This window comes from Microcebus murinus, chromosome 16, assembly GCF_040939455.1.
Source record: "Microcebus murinus isolate Inina chromosome 16, M.murinus_Inina_mat1.0, whole genome shotgun sequence".
Classification (NCBI taxonomy): domain Eukaryota; kingdom Metazoa; phylum Chordata; class Mammalia; order Primates; family Cheirogaleidae; genus Microcebus; species Microcebus murinus.
Genome location: NC_134119.1, coordinates 52,546,523 through 52,570,670, shown reverse-complemented (window position 1 = coordinate 52,570,670; position 24,148 = coordinate 52,546,523). Strand labels below are relative to the sequence as shown.

General features: G+C 53.0%; 1 long non-coding RNA gene across 2 annotated transcripts; it reads left to right on the top strand.

Moving 5' to 3' along the window:
• Positions 1–10,236: 10,236 nt before the first annotated feature.
• On the top strand, positions 10,237–23,558 carry LOC105881639 (uncharacterized). 2 transcript variants are annotated; one of them, XR_012912554.1, is made up of 3 exons: positions 10,237–10,343; positions 21,883–22,060; positions 22,582–23,558. It is a non-coding gene; the product is annotated as an uncharacterized LOC105881639 (long non-coding RNA). The 2 variants fall into 2 exon arrangements; XR_012912555.1 differs by lacking the exon at positions 10,237–10,343 and adding an exon at positions 18,682–18,742.
• Positions 23,559–24,148: the final 590 nt, after the last annotated feature.

Below are 24,148 nucleotides of genomic sequence, written 5' to 3'. Positions count from 1 at the left end.
CCCCGTGTCCCGGAGTGACGGTGCAGGGTTTCCATGTTTCCTAGCCCAGCCTCTTTGTTTCTCAGCCCCTTATTTAAAGCAGTGTGGAATCCACCAAGCAAAGGCAACTGACTTCCTCTCAACATATTTTCCAGATCCTTCGTCTTTGGTGAGTCTTTCTGCTCAATACCATTACTGTTGACATGAGATGCTCAGCAGCAGGTCTTTGCTTTTGCCTTCAGGAAGGGACGTCCCTCCCAGCAGACTTTCCCTTATACCTCATTGGTTACAACTGGGTTGTATGCCCGCCCTCTCACCAATCACAGGCCTGATCTGTACAGGTGCCAGGACTGGCGTGGACCAATCAGAACTTACCCCCTTCCCTGGGAGTGGGACTTACTTCCTGCAGATCTAGAACTCCCCAGCTACCTGACAGCTTGGGGTTGGGAAACAGGATATGGGTGGTGGCCGCTGGGCAGGTGGAAAGACCGTGACCTGCTCTGGGCAAAGTATGTGACACATGACCTTATTTATGCCTCCAACCCTGTTCCAGTAGGAGCTGGTTTTCATTACTACCATTAAACCATCTCTGTGGGTAGCATCCCTCGCCCCCACACCTCCAGCGATGAAAGGCTCTGCACCTGCCCAGGCTTGGAGGCTCCAGACTGTCAGAAAGTCTTTCCTTGGACTGAACTGAAACCTGGCTCCTTAGGGTCCACCTGCCGCTGATGGGCACATTCTCCTCATTGTGGTGGTCTTACATGGCAGAGGCCATGCCCATGGCCTTCTCCAGGAATGACCTCGGCCTCTCCCACTGCTCCCTGCAACTCCATCCTGGCAAACACAGTGAGCTGAGCAGGAAGGGAGGGGATGCTGGGATGGCCAGGCCGGGGGAGCGAGGGGCCTGTGGCTTCTGCCCCTCACATGCCTGCTGGGCTGGCACAGCCTTGTACCAGGCATGATGGGTGCTGGGAGACCCTCTCAGTCCCTGAGGCCACTGGAAAGCAGATAAGATGGAAACCTGGCGTGTTCCAAGCACACTCGTACTCTGGACAAGATGCTTAGAGAAAGAGCTCGGAAAAACAAGGCCTGGGAGCCCCCTCCATGGTCAGGAGGCCGACTTGTCCGGCCTGGCCCTCAAGCTTTCTGGCGGTTGGTGGAGCTTCCTGCTGGCTGCACTGTCTCAAGTGGGAGAAGCCCTGCCCTCTCCCACACCCCAAGCTTAGGGTGAGAAATTAATCAGATCCCAGGGGTCTTTAGGTATCTCTCTCTTCTCTCCCTCCTGTTTCTTAATTCTCTTTCCCTTTTCTCCCTCTCCACAACCCCCATGTTATAAAAGATTCTTAACAATAAACACCTTCAGAATTTCCAGGGCCCGAATGGACTGCCAAAGAAACTGCAGATTCTGGAAAACAAACCATTGGCAATGATCCTTTGGCCCAACCAAGGAATGTGAGCAAAGATTCATCCCTCCGCCTCCCTCCCTGACTCCCGGGCAAGCACAGAACCTGGTTCCCAGGACGGTCTGAAGAGGGGCACCCGCTGTGCTCAGTGGGGTGCTCGCGTGTCAAGGGTGGCCAGACTTTTCCTGAGATAGATGAGAAAGGGGCCTTTGCTCTGCTGGGGAGAGAATATGGCCACCAGCCACTTTTTCCAGATCTTCTGCCAAGGTGTGTGCTTTTTCCCGAGGTCTGATTGCAGGAGCAGGAACAGCTGCTGATGGCCGGCCAGGGACATGACTGGGGACAGAGGCACCGGGATGTGGGAGAGGGTGGGCAGGACTTGCATGCCCTGGCCAGCTCAGACAGGAGCCCTGGCCACAGCCCGTGGTCCCTGCTGTGAGCTGCTGTGCTGCAGGGAGCCCTTAAGGTAGGATGGGGTCTTCCTCCCCTTCTTCCTTCCTTCCTGCCACAGAGTAGGTGGTTAGGGGCACATGCTCTGGAGTGAGACAGCTCCGAGTGCCAATCCCAGTCTGCATTTCCTGGTGTGGCCTCAGGCTGCCTACTGCCTCCCTGAGCCTTCCCATCCTCGTCTCTGGATGGGACTGGTAATACCCAGCTTGGCTAAGTCATACTGCTATGACAAATGACTCCCTAACCTCAAACCAGTGGCTTGGAACAAAGGCTTTTTTCTTGCCCAAATTCAATGCCCTGCCTCTTGTCATTCTCATCTTTGGTTTTCCCAAAAGGCAACCTTGAGATAACACTGTGCGTGCCAGCAGTTTATCTGGGAGATGACCCCAGGAAGTGCCAGTAGGGAAGTGGATTAATGAGGGAGGGAGAAGAGTGAAGCCAAACATGGGTGCTTTATATTGGGCAAGTGACTACTGTGGGTTGCTGGGCTCAATCCCACTGGGGGCCCACTCAGAGCTGCCCCACCTAAGGGCAAGAAAGCCGGGGTAGTCCTGTCTGTCCTTGCCTAGGGGCTGACCCCAGAGATGAGTTCCCCAGCATGGCCAGCCTGCCTGTGCTGAGACACAGGCAAGCACCCAGAGACAGGCTCTGGGCACAGATAACTCTTACCAGATCTTTACCCAGGGCCATTTTAAGACTTTTGTCATCACAGACAGTTATTACTTTATGATGGCAATTTCTTGGAAGTTTTGCAAGCAGCTACAATACAAGAGCAAGAGATTCATGGAAAAGACTGACAATAACAGATTTCTGATAAGCTTAAGATCATGTCATTGAACTGAGGTTTTTCCTAGCCTTACAGCCCCACAAGCTGAAGCTGGATGACTTGATGGAAGCTTCAGAGGAATTGCCACAGAGCTTACTATGGACTGGCAACATTCGTGCCTGCTGCTGTGTGAGCCATGTGAAGTTTCGCCAGAACACCCCCTGACATCACCAGACGTTCAGCAGCAAACCAGGGAACTTCATTAGATAGAAACTCTCATATTGGGGGGAAAGCTATTTCTATGTCAATAAGTCAGAATCGTAGCCTGAAATCTTAGAGATCTAAAGGTGGGATCCAGTTATTCCACCAGATCAGGAGAGCATAACCAATTGATTTTTTTAGTCGGTTAAATCTTAGTCTTTGGGGACCTTGGCTTTGGAGCATTTTTCAAACTCTTGGTAATATCCTCCTGTCAGTGGTGTTGATAATTTCCCATTGCGTTGTGTTCTCTCAAGTCTCAAATGCATGTCAGCACCCATGAATTTGCAGACGATCTGTCTCCATGAGCATCTTGATGAATCATAGGAAGAATCAACTAAGATTCTAGTTCGTGACCCACAGATGTCCATGGAAAAGAAAACAGCATGAAATGACCAAGAGTACCACTGAATCCTTGGTCACATTCTCAGTTCAACTAAGAGCATGATCAAAAAGGGGGGACTTGTTAAAGGAAAAGAAAAATGGAGGCCACAGTTTAGATATAGCCCAACCACCCACAGACAGGCATAACCAAAACTGAAGTCATCCCGACTTCCCTAAAACACTAGCTCTAATCATGAACAATACACAAAATGTAAGCTTTATGTTCTTGTCAGCATGATTCTGTGAAATTAAACCATTCAGCTACAGACAAATCAGTTTAAACAGCTCTGCCAGCCTTCAGAAGAATTATAATGTAAAACAGCCAATCACTAAAGGGGTCTGAAAACTTCCTTTATGCTTTAGGCACTGTGCTGTGACTGTTGTGAGTGGAGTTTCTTACCAGTGGTTTGAAGCCTCCCAGTTCACACAGTGCCATTTTGTATGAACAATAAACTTCTACACTTTCAAAATTTTATCAGATTTTATTTTTTATAATACTGAGTGGCAGAATGCTGGAATAATGAGCATCCTGTTCTGCCTACAGTCTTTGTTGATTTACCTGAATCTCATGCTATTTTTGTTTCCTCTACTGATGGGAAGCAATGTGTACTTTTTTCTCTATTGGTGATGGATTAAGGGCCACATAGTAGAAGCCAGGAGCCAGCGTGGGGACATGGAGAACTACATAAAGTGGAGCTTTTAAGGTCACCAAGAAGTCCTTAGAATGTTCTGCCTGAGTCTGTCTGCTTCTGTCTGCCTCACAGCCTCTACCTTGGACTAGGCCACTGTCATTGCACCCTTGGTTCTAGCACTGCTTCTACATGCCTCCCTGTCTCAGTCTCTCTCCTTTGATCCACCTTCCATCTGGTAGCCAGAGGCATCTTTCTAAAGGCAGATCTGACTTTGGCCATCACCTGCTTAAACCCTTCAGTGCCTCCCCATTGCCTTTAGGACAAAATATCTCTGCTTAGCCATGAGTTACAGGGTGCTCTGGGATCTGGCCCTTGTTTTCCTCTCTGAGCTCATCTGTTCCCTGCCTTACTCCCTAAACACTAGGTGGTTTGAATAGACTTTGGCTCTGGACTCTGCACATGCTTTGGACTCTGTCTGAAGACTGTCTTCTCCCTCATCACTCCCTCTGCCTCAGGCCCATCTGGGTACCTCCTTGACCCTCCCTGCCAAGGCCCCCTCCCCCAGTACACCTGGCTTCTATGAGTCCTTCATGCCCAGGAGAGGCAGTGTAGCATGGTGGCTGAGAAGGAGGGCTCTGGAGCCAGGCTGGTTCAAATCCCAGCTCAGCCACAAACTAGCTAGGAGACCTCAGTGAATTCTTTTTTTCTTTTTGAGACAGAGTCTCACTCTGTTGCCTTGGATAGAGTACCGTGGCATCAGCCTAGCTCACAGCAACCTCAAACTCCTGTGCTTAAGTGATTCTCCTGCCTCAGCCTCCCAAATAGCTGGGACTACAGGTGCATACCACCAAGCCCAGCTAATGTTTCCTATTTTTAGTTACTCCACTAATTTTTTTTTTCTATTTTTAGTAGAGACTGGTCTCAAACTCCTGACCTGAAGTGATCCTCCTGCCTTGGTCTCCCAGAGTACTAGGATTACAGGCATGAACCACCATGGGCCTCAATGAATTCTTAATGTCTCCATTCCTCAGTTTCTGATTCTGTAAAAAGATCATCCTAGCCCTACCCGATTGCAAGGCTGTGGGGATTAGTGAGGTGATGTGCACATGAAGAGCCTGGACCTTGCACCTGTGATTTCCCCATGAGCGTTTGGCTGAGGTAGGTAATCAGTAACCCTCAGCATTGTGGTCTGTCCTCTAGTTCCTGTTAGACCACGAGCTCCCAAGGCAAAGGCTGCATCTGTCTGATTCCCACTGTGTCACTACTGCCTGGGCCAGAGCCAGGGGTGGCTCAGTAAGTGTGTGGTGTGTAAGCAGCAAGCCACGCCATCCCCATGACTGTATCACTGTGCAGCTGCACAGAGTACAGAATTCCCTGGTGTGAATACACCTCAATGTATTTCCATCCTCCTGCTGATGGCCATGAAATCAGACTTCTGATGACTACTTCATTATGCCCACAAGACAATTAGGAGGCCAAGTGTGGTGGCTCCCACCTGTAACCCTAGCACTCTGGGAGGCCGAGGCGGGAGGACTGCTTGAGCTCAGGAGTTTGAGACCAGCCTGAGCAAGAATGAGACTCTGTCTCTACTAAAAATAGAAAAATTAGCCAGGCGTCATGGGGAGCACCTGTAGTCCCAGCTACCTGGGGGACTTAGGCAGCAGAATCGCTTGAGCCCAGGAGTTTGAGGTTGCTGTGAGGTAGGCTGATGCCACGGTACTCTACTCAGGGCAATGGAGTGAGACTCTGTCTCAAAAACCAAAAAAGAAAAAAACTAGCAATTAGGGGTTTATGTGCAAAGCCAATTCCATCCCTATTGGGATCCCCAAGCCCTAGGATGTCTTTGGTCCATACTCCACTGACATTTGTCCCCAGTCCCCTTACTTTCCTTCCTCCCTCTCCACCCCTTTCTCCCCACCCCACACCCCTTTAGCATATATTTAGTCTCCTGGTATTGGTGTTAGGTGCTCAGGGTTCAAAGGTGAATGAATCACAACCTGCCCACGAGCGATGGTGGAGCCACGGAGGTCATTCCAATTCCTCTCCAAGCAGGGCATGAGAAGAGCGTGAGACTGAAGGGTGAGAGGCGACCAAGCACGAGGAGCAACTTGGCCGCATAATTAGGGAGTGCAGCTGCTGGGCTGACTCTGGGCTCTGCTGCGTCCGTGGCTGAGACCTGGGTTCTTGTCAAATTCATTACTTTCTAGTTGAACAATGACCTAAATCTCACCCACACCCCATCCCCGTCTCTAACCCTGCCAGGGTTTGAAGACCAAATGGCTGTGTAAGATCTTTGTAAATAACAAAAACCCGTACAGATTTTGCTTTATTCAATCCTATTGTCTCATGTAAATGAATGTTCCTGTTTAAGCATTTCTTTTAAATTACAAGACTAAAACATATGCATTGAGAAAAGTTGAACCACATACACATCGATAAAATAAAATGTAAAAGGCTCTCTCTGACCCACAAGGATCACTGCTGTCAACATTGTGCTCTCTGTAAATGCAGAAACATCTGGAAGCAAGGAGGCTTAGCCAGGGAGGCAGGGCTTGTCCTGGCTCTGCCTCCACTCCCCAGCTGTGTGTTCCTGGCAAGTCACAAACGCTCTTGGAGCCTCGGTTGGTCACGTTTGCCGTGGGGCGAGAACAGCCCTGCCTCACTGTGTTAGCAGGGGGTGCACGCACTGGTCACCGGGCCAGTGGTGGGGAGCAGGCTCCTTGCTGCAGCTCCAAGGCGAGGGAGGTGTCCTGCTGAGCAGGCACAAGTTGCAACTAGTTTTTTTTTTTTTGCAAAGGCCAAGTGACTCCTGTCATGATTCCAAGAGTGATTTTCATGGCAAATAAGCTGTGCGTTTGGGCTCCCCTGTTTTGTTTGTTGAGGTCACCTAATGTGTTCCATCTGCTTTCCAAGTTTTTGTTTTAAATTGTGGTAAAATACATGTAACATAAAGTTTACCATCTTAACCATTTTTAAGTGTATATTTCAGTGATATCAAAGACATTCACAGTGGTATGCGGCCGTCACCACCATTCATCTCTCTCACTCTTTCCATATCTCCAAACTGGAGCTCTGTCCCCATTAGACACTAACGGCCCCTCCCCCAGCCCCTGCTAGCCACCATTCTGTGTCTGTCTCCGTGGACTTGACTGCACTGGGGACCTCCTGTAAGTGGAACCCACAGTGTTAGTCTTTTTGTGACTGGCTTACTTCACTTAGCGTGATGTCCTCAAGGTTCATTCGTGTAGTAGCATGTGCCAGAATTTTTTTCTTTTAAGGCTGCAAGATATTTCATGGGTATGTGTGCATGTGTGTGTGTTTACACACATATGTATCACATGTACACCACAATACATCACATACATGACACACCACATATGTGTATATGTACATAGACTCACTCACCACATTTTGTTATCCATTCCCCTGCCAATGGACGCTGGGCTGCTTCCACCTTTTGGCTGTTGTGAATAGCGCTGCAATGAACACGGGTGTATAAATATCTCTTTGAGACTCTGCTTTCAATTCTTTCAGGTATATACCTGTCCAAGGTTTTGTAAAGCACCCTTTGGGTGCCAGGCCTGAGGTTAGGTGTTGGGGTGAAGAGGTGAGGAGGACGAGATTCCTGTCCTTAATAAGCCACGTCTGGAGGGGACAGACACAGCAGGTTATGCTCTTGGGTGTGGAGACGCCAAAATATTTATCTGAACAGTGCTTGTGACTTTCCAATGTGCTTTACATCTGTTGCCTAGTCACTTACTCATGGGTGCTGAGAAGCAGCTGTGGATATCAGCTCCATTTTATAGTAGGGAAACTGAGTCATGGGCAGATGCAATGCTTTGGCTAATATCGCCTGTGTGGTCAGTTACGACGCCAGTGCTAGAATTCAGGCTTGTGGAGCCCGGCCACTGCAGAGCTCTCAAGAAGGGCCCCTGCAGCTAGTTTGGGGCATTTTGGCAGAGGCTACAAGTGCAGGTGACAGGCACAGTTTATGCCAGCTCCAGCTAAGAGGGAGCTGACAGCTTAGGTGACTAGGATGTCCAGGGGTGGGGCTGGCTCTGGGCTCTGCCAGATCTGGGGCTCCGGGCTCGTCTCTGCCTCTCTCTCTGCCTCCTGGGTCTGCTTTCCTTTCTGCCTGGGCTTCATTCTGCAGTTCTTCCACTCGGCTGGGGAAGCTGGCTGCCAGCACTCCAGGCTTCCTGTGATCCTGAGATCTTAGATCCTAGAGTAAGAGGGAGCCCCACCCGCCCCTTCCCAGGCCATTGCAGCAGATTTCTGGAGATATTCTTTTGCGCTCAGGCTGGCAGCCAGGCTCCGGCCGAGCCAGTCAAGGGGCTGAGAGGTTGGTGGGTTAGCTGGGAGGCACTGGGAGGCCCGGAGGGCAGCCTGACGGGGCTCGGGCAAGGGCAGAGAAGTGGGCTGGGCAAAGGCACGGCTGTCCCCACTGGGGCAGGGAGGGCAGCGGCCGCAGCGCCCAGACAAGAGCAGAACAAAAGTGAGAAGTCTATTGTGGGCCATAGAGGCCCACATGCTTTTCATCTTCTTTGTGTGTAAACCCACTCTGAAAATTGATTGAAGTCAAAATAGCTGGCTTTGCAAGTGCTTCAATAAAGTTTGTTATCCAAAGGGATTTCTGTATGAAAACCTTTCATGCTTTTTGGTTCTATATTTTAACTTTGGTTTTCTGTGTGCAGATGCCAGCTCTTCAGAGCAGGAGGGCCTCCGGTTCCTTTCCTACGTGTCCCCCTCGGGCTGTGCCAGCAGGTGCTGCCCTTGGGTGTGCTGCTTGGGGTGCAGAGGGTGCCCGTGACCTGCAGCCAGAGGCTGGCACAGGCTCGGCACCAGGGCTGCTGGTTGTGGCTTGTGGGAGCCTCCACAGCCTGCTCTGTGGCGTGGCAAGAGTCATGCAGAGCTCACTGCGGTGAGGCTCACATAAAAATAACGCTGACGAGAGCGTTTTACAACCTAGAAAGGCAGAGCCAGCGTGGGGGAATCCAACGTCTTTTGATTTTCTCTGGCCCACTCTTCCAGCAGGGGCAGGACTTTTGCGAGCTGCTGGCTGTCGGGGATTTTCGTTGGCTTCTGCAAAAACCTAAACTCATTGGAAAGGCGATGTCCGATGCTTGGTAGCCGCGACCCGGCAGCAGGAGGGAGGTGAGTGGAGGGGCTGGTCTGGAGACTGGTGTCAGGGCTGTGGCCCACTTGGACGTGGGGGCTGGGCGGGTGGCTGAGCTTTCGCCAAGGCTGCCCTGAGAATGGGCGACCTGGTGCCGCCTCCTCAGCTGGGCGGGAAGGGGGAGGGAACGGTGCAGGCGAGGAAACAAGGCTTCCATTTTTGATGTGCACATGCCAAGCTGGATGCCCGTGGGAACCAAGGGGAGGCGACAGCCCGACCATTGGATGACAACTTTTATTCATGTCTCTTTCCACTGTTGCTAGGCAGGACCCCTCTTGTGTGGGCTCAGGACCCGATATCTGTCCCTGCCAATCCACCCCCGCGTTTCTCCATCTCCCAGATAGTTTTTAAGCTCCCAAGAGGTGCCGGCCCTGTTTCCGGTGCTGGGAACAAAGCAGCCCCCAGCCCTGCCCTCAGCGCAGCTGACCACATGCAGAAACAAGCGAGTATGGCGTGCTAGAGGGTGGCCAGGCCAGGCGGGCAGCCTGGGGCAGGAGCGCCCCAGGAGGAGGGACTGGCAGTGGGCGCAGGGGCCGGCTGGAGGGCTTGGGCCAGGGAAGCGAATGGGGAAGCGGCTTACTCTGCAGTCCTGGTTTAGCATTCATATTCTCATCACTTTGGAGAAGGAGAAATCGGAAGTATTGACCATAAATCAAAAACCGGAGCACAGGCAACCTGAAGTAGTGGCAAGTGTGGGCCTTCAAGCTCTGTACTTGCTCGTGGAGCTTTTTTTAAAGTTTAACTTAGCAATAATTTTAGAAGAGCTAATATCAGCCTCTCCTTGTGTTAATATCAAGTCTCATTTTTAGAATAATTATTTAGAAAATTAAGTAGGTAATATATGTACATGCTACAAAGTTAAAAATGCACAAAAGTTGCACACCGAGCAGCAGTTGGTCTCCCTCTTGGCTCCCCCTGCATGCCATGTCCCTGCGGGAGGTGGCCTGGTCAGTTTCCGGATCTTACCTCGCTGCAGTCACCAGCCCAGTGCCTTTTGGCCTTGCCTGGAAATAGGGTTCCCAGGTAAAATGCAAGACACCAGAGGAATCTGAATTCCAGGTAGATGATGACGTTTTAGCATATCTGAAATAATACATGGGACATACTCAGGCTAAAAAGTTATTTGTTTATCTAAAATTCAAGTTTAACTGGGTACCCTGTATTTTCATATGTTTAATCTGGCAGCCCTGCCAGGAAGGGGGAGAGGCCTGTGAGAAGAGATTCAGATTTGAGGATGAAAACTGCATCTCCTCCCAGGGCTGGCCTGTGTCGACTGCTTCTGGGCTGCAGTCGTGGTTTGTATTTGGGTTGTTTTATTCATATTTAGTAAATTGTTTCTACATATCTTGGCTTATTTTCCATGTATTCATTTTTTTATTTAACTCAAAGCGCCTACTCTGTGCTGGCCATGGTGAGAGCAGTTGCTGAGCTTGCATAAACCAGCAGTGAGCCCTTCGTGCTCTCCTGCGACATGCCGGCCAAGGCCGGGCCACGGGTCTCACCGCTGCAGCATGGCCAGTGCTTGAGCAGAGGCCTGGGCAGGGCAGGCTTTTAACAATTATGTGTTACATGATTGACTCTGAAAATGTATGCCAAGCATCAACAATTTCACATGAGACTCAGCATGGCGCTGGGGGCATGTCATCGATCCAGGGCATCTCTGTCCTGAGTAATTTCATAGGATATTCTTACAGGGAGATGTGTCCAAGCTGGATTGTATCTCTCGTGATCACCCATGTGACAGCTCGGTTTCCCTGTTGTTTCATCAACACTGTCCACTGTGCCCAGGGCATTCTGGGGTGGCTTCCTGGCAAATGTGTTACCAGGGGCTCCTGTAAGCTTTATCCCCCTGGTTCTCCCCTCCCGCCCTCCCTCCCTGAAGTCGGTGGTCCAAAGGCATCAAGAAGGCTGTTGGCCTCTGCCTGCGAGTCGGGGGGCTGGGTTTGAAGGAAGCCCTGGCCTGGACTTTGCAGAGGGTGGGTGCATACAGAAAGGCAGAGGGTGTGGGAGCCAGGACGGCCTTTCTGTGCAAGAGTGTAGAGCGTGTGACTTTGGGCAGGACACAGGCCCAGTCTCCACGTTTGTAAGATGCGCACCTGAAGGGAGATAATGGAGGTGGCCATCGGCCAGTGCACCAGTGTCCCCCATGGGATTGCCGCGAGGCTCACTGGGAAAGCACCTTCCGTGCCCAGCTGAGCTCTCAGCAGGACTCGGGGAAGCAAACTCAGCCCCACGGCTGCAGGACCAGGAGCTGTGTGTGGGTGGCAGGGCGTTTGGGGCGAATGAGAATTTGGCAGTCACGTGGCTGAGTGGGATATTTTTGGGGTATCTCCTGCTTGGGACCCCTGCCTGCACCTTCTGCGGACCAGCGAGGCTCCGTCCCAAGGCTGGCGCTGCCTTCCCACTCGGGGCTAGAGATCAGCCCCTCTGCGTACGAAGCTGGAACCAAAAGGTCTCCAGCAAGCAGCCAGCCGCGGGCCATGGCAGGGCTGGTATCTGGGAGGCTGTGGCTGTTGTCTTCCCAGAAAAGTGGCAGGGCTCTGTGGTGATGCTGGCATGTGGCTTTAGGAGCATGGCCACAGGGCCCCAAAACAAGGCCACTCACTCTCAGGATCACACCCGTGGGACACACACACATTAGCTCCCTCATGTCTCTCTGGCATCCTTGAGTCTTGGGGACTGTCCTGCTTCCATGCGGGTATGTGTCGTGTGCGTGCGGAATGTGGTGTGTGTGCTGTGTGTATGTGAGTGAGTATGGTGTGTATGTGAGTGTGGTGAGTGCAGTGAGTGTGGTGTGTGTGTGTAATGTGTGTGTAGATGAGTGTGGTGTGGTGAGTGCAATGCGTATGGTGTGTGTGAATGCCATGAGTGAGGTGAGTGTGGAGTGTGTGCTGAGTGTGGTATGTGTGGTGAGTATGGTGAGTGTATGGTGAGTGTGTGGTGTGTGTGGTGAGTGTGGTGTGTGTGGTGAGTGTGGTGTGTGTGGTGAGTGTGTGCTGAGTGTGGTGAGTGTGGTGTGTGTGGTGTGTGTGGTGAGTGTGTGGTGAGTGCAGTGAGTGGGTGTGTGTGGTGAGTGGTGTGTGTGGTGAGTGTGTGTGGTGAGTGTGGTGAGTGTGGTGAATGTGGTGTGTGTGGTGAGTGTGGTGTGTGTGAGTGTGTGGTGAGTGTGGTGAGTGTGGAATATGTGAGTGTGTGTGGTGAGTGTGGTGTTTGTGGTGAGTGTGGTGTGTATGAGTGTGTGGTGAGTGTGGAGTGTGTGAGTGTGTGGTGAGTGTGGTGAGTGGTGAGTGTGGTGTGTATGAGTGTGTGGTGAGTGTGGAGTGTGTGAGTGTGTGGTGAGTGTGGTGTGTGTGAGTGTGTGGTGAGTGTGGTATGTATGAGTGTGTGGTGAGTGTGGAGTGTGTGAGTGTGTGGTGAGTGTGGTGAGTGTGGTGTGTGTGAGTGTGTGGTGAGTGTGGTGAGTGTGGAATGTGTGAGTGTGTGTGGTGAGTGTAGTGAATGTGGTGAATGTGTGGTGTGTGTGAGTGTGGTGAGTATGTTGAGTGTGTGGTGTGTGTGGTGAGTGTGGTGAGTGTGGTGAGTGTGTGGTGTGTGTGGTGTGTGTGGTGTGTGTGGTGAGTGTGGTGAGTGTGTGGTGTGTGTGGTGAGTGTGGTGAGTGTGGTGTGTGTGAGTGTGTGGTGAGTGTGGTGAGTGTGGAATGTGTGAGTGTGTGTGGTGAGTGTAGTGAATGTGGTGAATGTGTGGTGTGTGTGAGTGTGGTGAGTATGTTGAATGTGTGGTGTGTGTGGTGAGTGTGGTGAGTGTGGTGAGTGTGTGGTGTGTGTGGTGAGTGTGTGGTGTGTGTGATGAGTGTGGTGAGTGTGGTGTATGTGAGTGTATGGTGAGTGTGGTGAGTGTGGTGTGTGTGGTGAGTGTGGGGTGTGTGAGTGTGTGGTGAGTGTGGTGAGTGGTGAGTGTGGTGTGTGTGAGTGTGTGGTGAGTGTGGTGAGTGGTGAGTGTGGTGTGTGTGAGTGTGTGGTGAGTGTGGTGAGTGGTGAGTGGTGAGTGTGGTGTGTGTGAGTGTGTGGTGAGTGTGGTGAGTGGTGAGTGTGGTGTGTGTGAGTGTGTGGTGAGTGTGGAGTGTGTGAGTGTGTGGTGAGTGTGGTGGAGTGTGGTGTGTGTGAGTGTGTGGTGAGTGTGGTGAGTGTGGAATGTGTGAGTGTGTGTGGTGAGTGTAGTGAATGTGGTGAGTGTGTGGTGTGTGTGAGTGTGGTGAGTGTGGAGTGTGTGAGTGTGTGGTGAGTGTGGTGTGTGGTGAGTGTGGTGAGTGTGGTGAATGTGTGAGTGTGTGGTGAGTGGTGAGTGTGGAGTGTGTGAGTGTGTGGTGAGTGTGGTGAGTGGTGAGTGTGGTGTGTGTGAGTGTGTGGTGAGTGTGGTGAGTGTGTGGTGTGTGTGGTGAGTGTGGTGAGTGTGGAGTGTGTGTGTGTGTGGTGAGTGTAGTGTGTGGTGAGTGTGGTGAGTGTGGTGAATGTGTGAGTGTGTGGTGAGTGGTGAGTGTGGTGTGTGTGAGTGTGTGGTGAGTGTGGTGAGTGTGTGGTGTGTGTGGTGAGTGTGGTGAGTGTGGAGTGTGTGAGTGTGTGGTGAGTGTGGTGTGTGGTGAGTGTGGTGAGTGTGGTGAATGTGTGAGTGTGTGGTGAGTGGTGAGTGTGGTGTGTGTGAGTGTGTGGTGAGTGTGTGGTGTGTGTGGTGAGTGTGGTGAGTGTGGAGTGTGTGAGTGTGTGGTGAGTGTGGTGTGTGGTGAGTGTGGTGAGTGTGGTGAATGTGTGAGTGTGTGGTGAGTGGTGAGTGTGGTGTGTGTGAGTGTGTGGTGAGTGTGGTGAGTGGTGAGTGTGGTGAGTGTGGTGTGTGTGAGTGTGTGGTGAGTGTGGTGAGTGGTGAGTGTGGTGAGTGTGGTGAATGTGTGAGTGTGTGGTGAGTGTGGAGTGTGCGTCAGGGTGGTGTGTGAGTGCCGTGGGTATCCTCTCTGGGCAGGGCTGGGCGCAGGGCGGCCTGTGCGGTAAGGGCGGGTGGGGTCTGTGAGGGCAGGGGGGGGGTGCAGTTCCAGGCCAGGCGCATGCTGGATCTCAGTGTTGACGTGGAGAGGTGGGGGTAGGGAGTCAGGCCCCCCATGGTAGGGACATCCCCCCATGGTAGGGAGGGCCCCGCAAGGTAGGGATGGCCCCCCATGGTAGGGACGGCCCCCCACGGTAGGGATGGCCCCTCAAGGTAGGAATGGCATCGGTCAGACCAGGGAGAAAAATAACTGCTGAGCGTGAACTGCTCCCTGAGAGGCTGCAGCATGGCCACAGGGCCCCTGAAAAGCTCCTGAATGGGGTGGCTTCTGAGGCAGAGGTTTTGACAAAGGCTACAGAATTAAAACCTGGAAAGGTATTAAATTTAAAAAAAGGTAAAACCCAACCAACAACAGCCCTACATTCTGAGGTTGGCTTTTTTTTTCTTTTGAGACAGAGTCTCCCTGTGTTGCCCAGGCTAGAGTGAGTGCCATGGCGTCAGCCTAGCTCACAGCAACCTCGATCTCCTGGGCTCAACCAATCCTCCTGCCTCAGCCTCCCGAGTAGCTGGAACTACAGGCATGCACCACCATGCCCGGCTAATTTTTGGTATATACATATTTAGTTGGTCAATTAATTTCTTTCTATTTATAGTAGAGACAGGATCTTGCTCAGGATGGTTTTGAACTCATGACCTCGAGCAATCAGGCCTCCCAGAGAGCTAGGATTACAGGTGTGAGCCACCACACCCAGCCCTGAGGTTGGCTTTTAACACACACGCCTGCTGCCTGCACATTGCAGGGAACTGACTTTGGAATTTCTAAGAAAGGAATGTTTTCCCCAGTACCAGCCACAGGGCAATTACCTCCTTACTGGGACTGTCATGATTCCCCTATCCCACCGCTGAACCTCCCCTCTGCCTTTCTGGGGGTCCTGCCATCTGCATGGGACACCGTCAATTTTCTTGTCATACTTATTCTTTAAGGCTCAGTTTACATGTCACCTCCTCCCAGAAGCTTCTCTTAAGTCTTCAACGGCTTCTTCTGAGCTCACCTGGCTATGCCTCCAATAAAGTGCTATCACCACGTATCAGGCAGCGATTGCTGTAATAAAGCCATGTAACAAATTACTCCAAAACTTTGGTGGCTTATATAGGAAGGTGGCTTATTTTCTCACTCCTGCATCTTCAGGAAGGCTGTAGTAAGTCCCACTCGGCTCCAGACCTTGGGTCGGTTTCAGGTCTCCATTACAGATCTCATTCTGGGGCCCAAGCTCACGGCAGATTGCCAGAGCACAAGAGGCCAGTGTCACAACGCAAGTGTATGTGCGGGCTTGGGCCCTATCTCACCCCCTAAAACCCATGGGGAACACAAGGCACAAGGTAGAGCCTGTGTTTGTGGGCAGAGAGATCTCCACTAGATCATGAGCTGTTTTAAGGCTGATGCCTGAGTCTCCTGTGTGGTCCCAATGCCAGTGAAGAGTGGGTGCCCACAGTCTTGAAGAACTGAACCCCCCCTACACCCAGGGGCCTCCTGCTTGCCCGTTACTGCCCTCACCAGCAGCTGGGACTGTCCACATAGGAGCTCCTTCTATCCAGAGCCGATTAAGTAATGTTCTCTCTTTTCCAAGTGTCTTCTTGGTCACTGTCAGTCCCTCTGAGCCGAGTATTCTCCCCATATAGGGAGCAAACGAGTTCTCCTGGTGGAGGAAATGGGTCTTGTAAGTTTAATTCCCTTGCCATGGTGACATCATGCACCTAGTAGGTGTCTTAACAGTGTTGGCTAGCTGAAAGGCAGAGCTGGGTTTCAAAACATCATCTAATTCAAGAAGTTTTGCATGTAGAACACCAGGCAGGCATGGGCAGAAGTGCCTGGGTGGTGCTCACACATAGTAGGTGCTTTATTAATGCTGGCTAGTTGAAAGTGGAACTGAGATTCAAAGCACTGTCTCCTGATTCAAGCAGTGTTCAGTGTAAGCCACTAAATGGCCAGGTATGGAAGTGCTTGGGTGGTGCTTGCACACAGTGGGTGCTTTATCAATGTTGACTAGCCTAGAAACAGCTAGGATTCAAAGCATCATCTGATTCAAGAAGTGTTGAGTATGGGCCACCAAGCAGGTATGTGTGGGCATGCCAGGGGTGGGGCGGTGCGGTGGTGCTTGTACACAGTAGGCACACAGGGCATGTTCCTTTCCTTCCCTCTGTTGGATGATTCCCTCCAGAAAGGAACTTCCTCAGAGCTGCTGTTTCTTCCAGCCTTTGCCCCCCGCCCTGTTGCTGTGTCCTCCCTTCCTGGCCTCTGTCCCTGCTGGACGCGGTGTGCCCTCCCCCGAGTGCATTGTTTCCATTGAATGCCAAGGGACTCAGAGCAGAGGGCAGGGAGGAGGTTGCCAAAAATGCAGGCTTGAAACTGGAGATGTTTTCAAGAAGAAAAAGGATTTTAAAATAGCCTAAGTTTTATTCCAAGAAGAAAGTGAGTACTGCTGTTTCCTTAGCTTCTCTCCAGCTCCCCCTTTCCAAAATGAGTTGGGGAGATGAATCTGGGACTTGAGGGCCACTCCAACTCGAACCCCCAGCTCTGCCCCTGCTCGTCATCCCTGTGCCTCTGCTCCGTCTCCTCTCCTTCCTGGGAATGGCCTTTCCCTGTGGAAGACCCGCCCGCCTCGGCCTCCGGCTGGCTCTCAGCTCAAGAGCCACCTCTTCTGTGCAGCAGGCTCTTAGCTCACATGGCTGGGGGCAGGCAAGGGGACTAGACTGACACGCAGACACGCGTGGGCTTGGGCAAGCCCCCAGTGTGCCCGGGCCTCAGCTTCCTCCCTGCACGGGGGTGGGGTGGTGGGGGTGGGGTGGGGGCAGTGCTCACTCAGGGGTCACTGAGAGGATGGAACAATGCCCCTTTTAGTGGTGCCTGGCCGAGGCTGGCAGCAGGCACGGGTGTTTCTCTGTCCCCGTGGATAGGTGTCTGCAGAGGCCCCACCCCCTGCGACCGGCCCAGGTGGGATTAGGGGAGTCAGCTCTGGAGTTTCCGTGTGGGCTCCCAGCTGCCACAGCAGGACTGTGCGTGACTCTGTCTCCTGGGCCAGGATTGCAGGTGTACCCCATGGTTTCCCTGGGACCCCAACAAGTTTGACGTTTCTCCCTGGAGGCACCAAGGTTCCTCTTGACCCTCTGAAGGTTTGCTGAAAAATCACTGACAAGATGCAGAATAATTGGAGAAAAGACATATGAATTTATTTAATGTGAGTACCTGGCAGCCTTTAGAATAAAGACCCAGAGATACAGGGGAAATTGTCCATTTTTATACTTAGGTTCAACAGTAGGCACGGAGACGCAGAAGTATGATTGGACAAAAAGGGTGTGGTCTAATGCGAACAGACGGAGTGGGGAAACCCTGCAAGGCCTGTCTGTCTAGAGTCTTCTTGGCCTCAGGGCAGCATCCTTCCTCCTGGGTGGGCAGGCGCCTCGGCAATGGCAAACAGGGTAGGTCGGAGAATTTCTTTATGGCCAGTGTTTACACAGAATAGTTTTAGGTTTTATGGCTTGCTTTTGAGAAAAGGTGTTCTGGCTTTTGTGACCCATCCTGGGGAAGAGGGATTCTAGTTTCCATGGCGAGCCTAGGGGTGGGGAAGGGGGCGAGGGACAAAAGGGCAGAAGAAGGTCAGAGAACTTTTGCTTCTGAGGCTGCTGCTGAAGGGTTCATTTGGGGGTGTTGTTTTCTGAGCCCCAGAAGCCCACAGCACTCTGAGATTTCTTCATATCACTGTTACACGCAGACACCCATCACCAGCAAAGGCTTGATTTAAATTAATGTAGCTTAAAAAGACAAATGTCACTTATCAGCCTTGGCAACCCTGAAGCTAGCGACCTGGTCACTGGGTTTTAAGGGTTACAGAGCCGTTTTACTGATGGCATGGAGGTTTCCCCTTCCTGGGAGAGGTGGGAAGACCTGGGCAGGACCAGACCTGGGGTGTGGCCTCTCTAATGTGCCGGGGCGGGGCAGCAGGAGGGGTCGGAAGGGCCTGGGGCTGGGTCTGTCTGAATTCCCACCAAGCCCCTGACTGGCCTGGGGCCGTGGGCAAGTCTGTTTCCCAATCCTCACCCCAGACCTCTCAGGAGGGAAAAGAGAATATTCTCTGCCTGGCAGGGCGCTGTGCGGATTGCACAAGAGCGTGTGGCGAGCTGACTGCCCCGAGGAGCACGGACGACGCTGGAGCCCCCCGCAGGGCCCCGATACGTGTCCAGGCAAACTCCTTAAATGTAGGTTCCAGCAGTGACTCTTGGTCAAAACCCTGTGACTTGAAGAATAAAGTCAAAATTCTTCCTTGTGGTGCTCAAGCCCCTCCAGCACAAGGCCCCTGCTGTCTTCTTGCACCGTGCCCTTGGCCCCCCACTCTGCACCCCAGGTTCCTGGTCTCTCACCTGGAGAAGGGTGGTTAACCCCTGGGGCTACCTTGCCTCTCCCGCGCAGCACCCCCAGCCACGCAGGACCCCCCGCCTGGAAGGACCCTCCTTCCTCCCTCTGATGAACTCCTACTCACCCTTCAGCGCCCAGCTCAAAGGTCATGTGCTCTGTGATGTCATCACCAACTGAGCAAAGCCCGGACAGAGGCGGGAGCAAGCCCTGGGGTATCTGGAGGGTGCGATTCTTGGCAGAGAGGACAGCAGGTGTGAAGACCCTGAGACAGGAGGGGCCAGCCGGGTTTCTGGAACAGCAAGGAAGCTGGAGAAGGGGGTGCGGGCAGGGCTGGTGAGGGACCATGAAAGGAGGGGCGAGGCCCCTAGGACTGTGGGCTCTGGACGGATGTGGCTGTGAGCGGCCTGCAAGGGGAGGGATGGGCATGACGGTGGGGAGGGATGGGCATGACGGTGGGGGGGATGGGCATGACGCTGGGGAGGGATGGGCATGACGGTGGGGAGGGATGGGCATGACGGTGGGGAGGGATGGGCATGACGGTGGGGGGGATGGGCATGACGGTGGGGGGGATGGGCATGACGCTGGGGAGGGATGGGCATGACGGTGGGGCGGGATGGGCATGACGGTGGGGAGGGATGGGCATGACGGTGGGGAGGGATGGGCATGACGGTGGGGGGGATGGGCATGACGCTGGGGCGGGATGGGCATGACGGTGGGGAGGGATGGGCATGACGGTGGGGGGGATGGGCATGACGCTGGGGAGGGATGGGCATGACGCTGGGGCGGGATGGGCATGACGGTGGGGAGGGATGGGCATGACGGTGGGGAGGGATGGGCATGACGGTGGGGGGGATGGGCATGACGCTGGGGAGGGATGGGCATGACGGTGGGGGGGGGATGGGCATGACGCTGGGGAGGGATGGGCATGACGGTGGGGAGGGATGGGCATGACGGTGGGGAGGGATGGGCATGACGGTGGGGGGGATGGGCATGACGGTGGGGGGGGATGGGCATGACGCTGGGGAGGGATGGGCATGACGGTGGGGGGGGATGGGCATGACGCTGGGGAGGGATGGGCATGACGGTGGGGAGGGATGGGCATGACGGTGGGGAGGGATGGGCATGACGGTGGGGGGGATGGGCATGACGGTGGGGGGGATGGGCATGACGCTGGGGAGGGATGGGCATGACGGTGGGGGGGGATGGGCATGACGCTGGGGAGGGATGGGCATGACGGTGGGGAGGGATGGGCATGACGGTGGGGAGGGATGGGCATGACGGTGGGGGGGATGGGCATGACGGTGGGGGGGATGGGCATGACGGTGGGGGGGATGGGCATGACGCTGGGGAGGGATGGGCATGACGCTGGGTTTCAAAGAGTCCCTTTGGCTGCCGAGTTGAGCACAGACCGTGCGAGCAGACAGGAGGTGAAGTCTCGGGCCTGGCGCTGCGGCCTTGTGGGGGCTGAGGCCACGCCCCATCGCTCCTGCCCTCTGTGTCGCACATGCTGGCCCAGAGGCCGGAGTCTCAGCACCCCAGGTCTTCACACCTGCCTTTCCCCAAAAAATCCATCACGGGGGCGGTCTCCACCTCTGTCTCTTCTTCTTTACTCATCTTATCCACCTGGTGAACTTCATTTTCATCATGCCCTCCTCTCACTATTCCAGAACCTTCCATGTCACTCCATCAACATGCACTGTAACACCAGCAGCCCTTGACCCTGAGACAATCACACAGGTAGGTCCCAACACACGGGGGACTAAGGCCCAGAGAGATGGCCGGGCCACCGCCAAGGAGCGCAAAAGCACCGGACCATGGTGTGTGCATACCCTGCTAGGCTGGTGGTCCTGGGCGGGGCCCAGCCCCATTCATCTGTGGACCCCAAGGGCCTGCAGCAAGGGTTGCAGCCGGGGTTCCTAGGGCCTGGGCACAACCAGCAGCTGCTGTGAGGTGTCCCTGGCCTGGTTCGAGTCGGCTGGGCAGCCTCGGGGCTGTCCATGGCCTCAGGGCTCTCATGTGCTGGGAGAGATGGGGGTCTCTCTCGCACTCGGTGCTTTCTAGCAGTCGATGCATGTTCACTTATTTGCTCCAGAACAGGGCTTCTCGACCTTGGCATTCGGCGTTCATGGTGGGACAGCCGTTGTGAGGCCGTCCTGTGCACTGGAGGGCGCTCAGTAGGGTCTCAGGCCTCCACCTGTCAGATGCCAGTAGCACCTTCTGTGGCCCCCAGGATTGTGGAAACCGAAAATGTCTCCAGACATTGCTAAGTGTCACCTGGGTGACAAACATGCCCCGCTGAGAGCCACTGCCCTACAGCGTCCTCCGCAGGGTTTGGCCTGTTTCGTTTACCTGGGGCAGGGCCCGGAACATGGGTGGCGCTAAATAAATCCTAGCTGAGTGTTGAACAAACTGAAGGCTTCTTTTTTTTTTTTTTTTTTTTTTTTTGAGACAGAGTCTCACTTTGTTGTCCAGGCTAGAGTGTGTGCCGTGGCGTCAGCCTAGCTCACAGCAACCTCAAACTCCTGGGCTCAAGCGATCCTCCTGCCTCAGCCTCCCGAGTAGCTGGGACTACAGGCATGCGCCACCATGCCCGGCTAATTTTTTATATATATATCAGTTGGCCAATTAATTTCTTTCTATTTATAGTAGAGACGGGGTCTCGCTCTTGCTCAGGCTGGTTTTGAACTCCTGACCTTGAGCAATCCGCCCGCCTCGGCCTCCCAAGAGCTAGGATTACAGGCGTGAGCCACAGCGCCCGGCCTGAAGGCTTCTTATATCACAAACCAGGCATGCAGCAGGCCTTCCAAGAGGTCACGTTGTCCCATTTTACAAGGGAGGAAACTGAGGCTCAGGAGAGAGAAGTGCCTGCCGCAGCCAGGAGTGTGGACGAGGAGGTGATGAGAACAGTTCTCGCTGAAGCCTTCCGGCCCCTTTGGTGTCCTCGGGCAGGGTGGCCAGCCAGCACCAGGCACGGAAAGGCCGCCAGTGCGTGAAGTGAGGGCAGGTCCTCTGCACTCTCACACACGCTGGTCATGCACAGCAAGCCCAGCAAAACTGAGGGAAAAGAGCACGTCAACTGGAGACCGCCCCCGTGATGGATTTTTGGGGAAAGGCAGGTGTGAAGACCTGGGGTGCTGAGACTCCCGCCTCAAAGGCAGGACTTTGAGGGTGTCCGCCTGCCTGTCTGGGCACAAAGCCCTCTGCACCCCGTCCTGACACGCTGGGCTCCCTGAGAAAGCCACTCGAACGCTCAAGGGGCTGAGGGACCAGACGTTGGTGGCAGGCTTGGGACACAGGCCACAGTCTCTCTGAGGCAATGCAGGCCTGATTTGAAATTCAAATTGTGACTAAACAGAAAATTAATATGAATCTCATACTTGGTTATTTTCAGAGACCCAGCTGTGTCTCTCAGGCAGTGTGGGGGTGTGGCTGGCTTCGCGGTGGAGGACACCCCCGGCCCCCCAACCCCTGCGGACCAGGGGTGTACGAAAACATCTTCTCTCTTTGGATATTTCACCTGCAAGTAAACAACAAAATAAAACCCCAAAATGATGACTACCCTGCCCCAGGTAAGATAAAACGGGGACCTCTGGAAGTGGGGTGTTCCACATTACCAATAATGCCTGCATTTCGGAGTGGCCCCAAGGCCAGGCCTTTGAACCTGGGCAGTGGGCTTTCCGGCAGAGGATAGGTGGCAGGCACCTCATGAGGCGGGTAGGGCCCGGCCAGGCCTAGCAGAGCTGGTCGCCCTGGTCTTCTCGTGGAGGCACGGAAACCACCGCCAGAGGAGGCTCAGAGACCATCATCTCAAGTTTAGCACACCCATGCCACTGTTGCAGATTCTGAGTGTCACCTGGCTGTGCTGTCTCCACGTTGCTTCTTAGTGCCATGGGACGTGGTTGTGACCAAGTTTCTATTAGGTTGGTGCAAAAGTAATTAAGGTTTTAGCATTGTTGACATTTGCTGTTAGATATTGGAATACATTCTTAAATAAATGTGATTTTGTTATGCATCATTTCAATGTGCATTTCTTGCCTTATTTTTTTTGCTAATGACTTACCACTTGCTATTTATTTTATGTTTATTTTAGACTATGGAAATGATATTAGACAAAAAGCAAATTTGGGCAATTTTCTTATTGGAGTTCAAAATGGGTTGTAAAGCAGCAGAGACAACTTGCAACTCCAGCAACGCATTTGGCTAACTGCTAACGAACGTGTAGTGCGGCGGTGGTTCAAGAAGTTTTGCAAAGGAGACGAGGGCCTTGAGGTTGAGGAGCACAGTGGCTGGCCATCGGAAGCTGACAACGACCAGTTGAGAGCAGTCATCGAATGGCTCCATGAGAAGTGGCAGAAGAACTCAGTGTTGACGTTCTACAGTTGCTTGGCATTTGCAGCAAATTGGAAAGATGAAAAAGCTCAATAAGTGGGTGTCTCATGAGCAGACCGAAAATCAAAAATATCATCGTTTTGAAGCGCCATCTTCTCTTCTTGTACGCAGCAACAATGAACCATTTCTCGATCAGATTGTAACGTGATGAAAAGTGGATTTTATATGACAACCTGTGACAACCAGCTCACTGGCTGGACCAAGAAGCAGCTCCAAAGCACTTCCCAAAGCCAAACTTGCACCAAAAAAGGGTCACGGTCACTGTTTGCTGGTCTGCTGCTGGTCTGATCCACTACTGCTCACTGAATCCCAGCGAAACTGCTACATCTGAGAAGTCTGCTCAGCAAATCGAGGAGATGCACCGAAAACTGCAATGCCTGCAGCTGGCATTGGTCACCAGAAAGGGCCCAGTTCTTCTCCATGACAACACCCAACTGTACTTCCCACAACCAATGCTTCAAAAGTTGAACAAATTGGCTACAAAGTTTTGCTTCATCCGTCGTGTTCACCTGACCTATTGCCAATTGACTACTGCTTCTTCAAGCATCTTGACAGCTTTTGCAGGAAAAACACTTCCACAGCCAGCAGGATGCAGAAAATGCTTTCCAAGAGTGTGTAGAATCCTGAAGTCCGGATTTTTACACTACAGGAATAAACACACTTATTTCTCATTGACAAAAAATGTATTAATTGTAATGGTTTCTATTTTGATTAATAAAGATGTGTTTGAGCAGAGTTATAACAATTTATTGTTCAAATTCATGGTCTAAAACTGTAATTACTTTCGCACCAACCTAATACCTCCAGCCTCCTCCCCCATCTCTTCTCCACCTAGCCCCATGCAGAGCCAACTGGCAATGCCAATACTCAAGAACCTTCAGTGGCTCCCAACCTTCAGTGGCCTGGGGGTGTTAATCTTGGCTCAAGCAATTTAGTAGCTGAGTGGCCTTGGACAAGTTTCTTATCCTCTCTGTTCCTCAGTTTCCTTGTCTGTACAAAAAGGGTAAGAGCACCACGTCATGGCGTGCTGGGGGCGCAGGGCAGGCCCTGGGGCCGTGCCTGGCGCACAGTGAGTGCAGGTGCTTTGGCCTCCACTCAGCCCGAATCCCCCACTGGCCCCTCGCACTCTGGACAAGGGTGAGGACTCCGCCCCTGCACCCCCACCCCAATACCTGCTGCCCCACTGCTCGGAAGGCCCCTGGGGCCTTCAGGGGGACCCACTGAGGGTGGGATGTTTCTGAGCCTCCTAGCCCTGCCGGCACACCCAG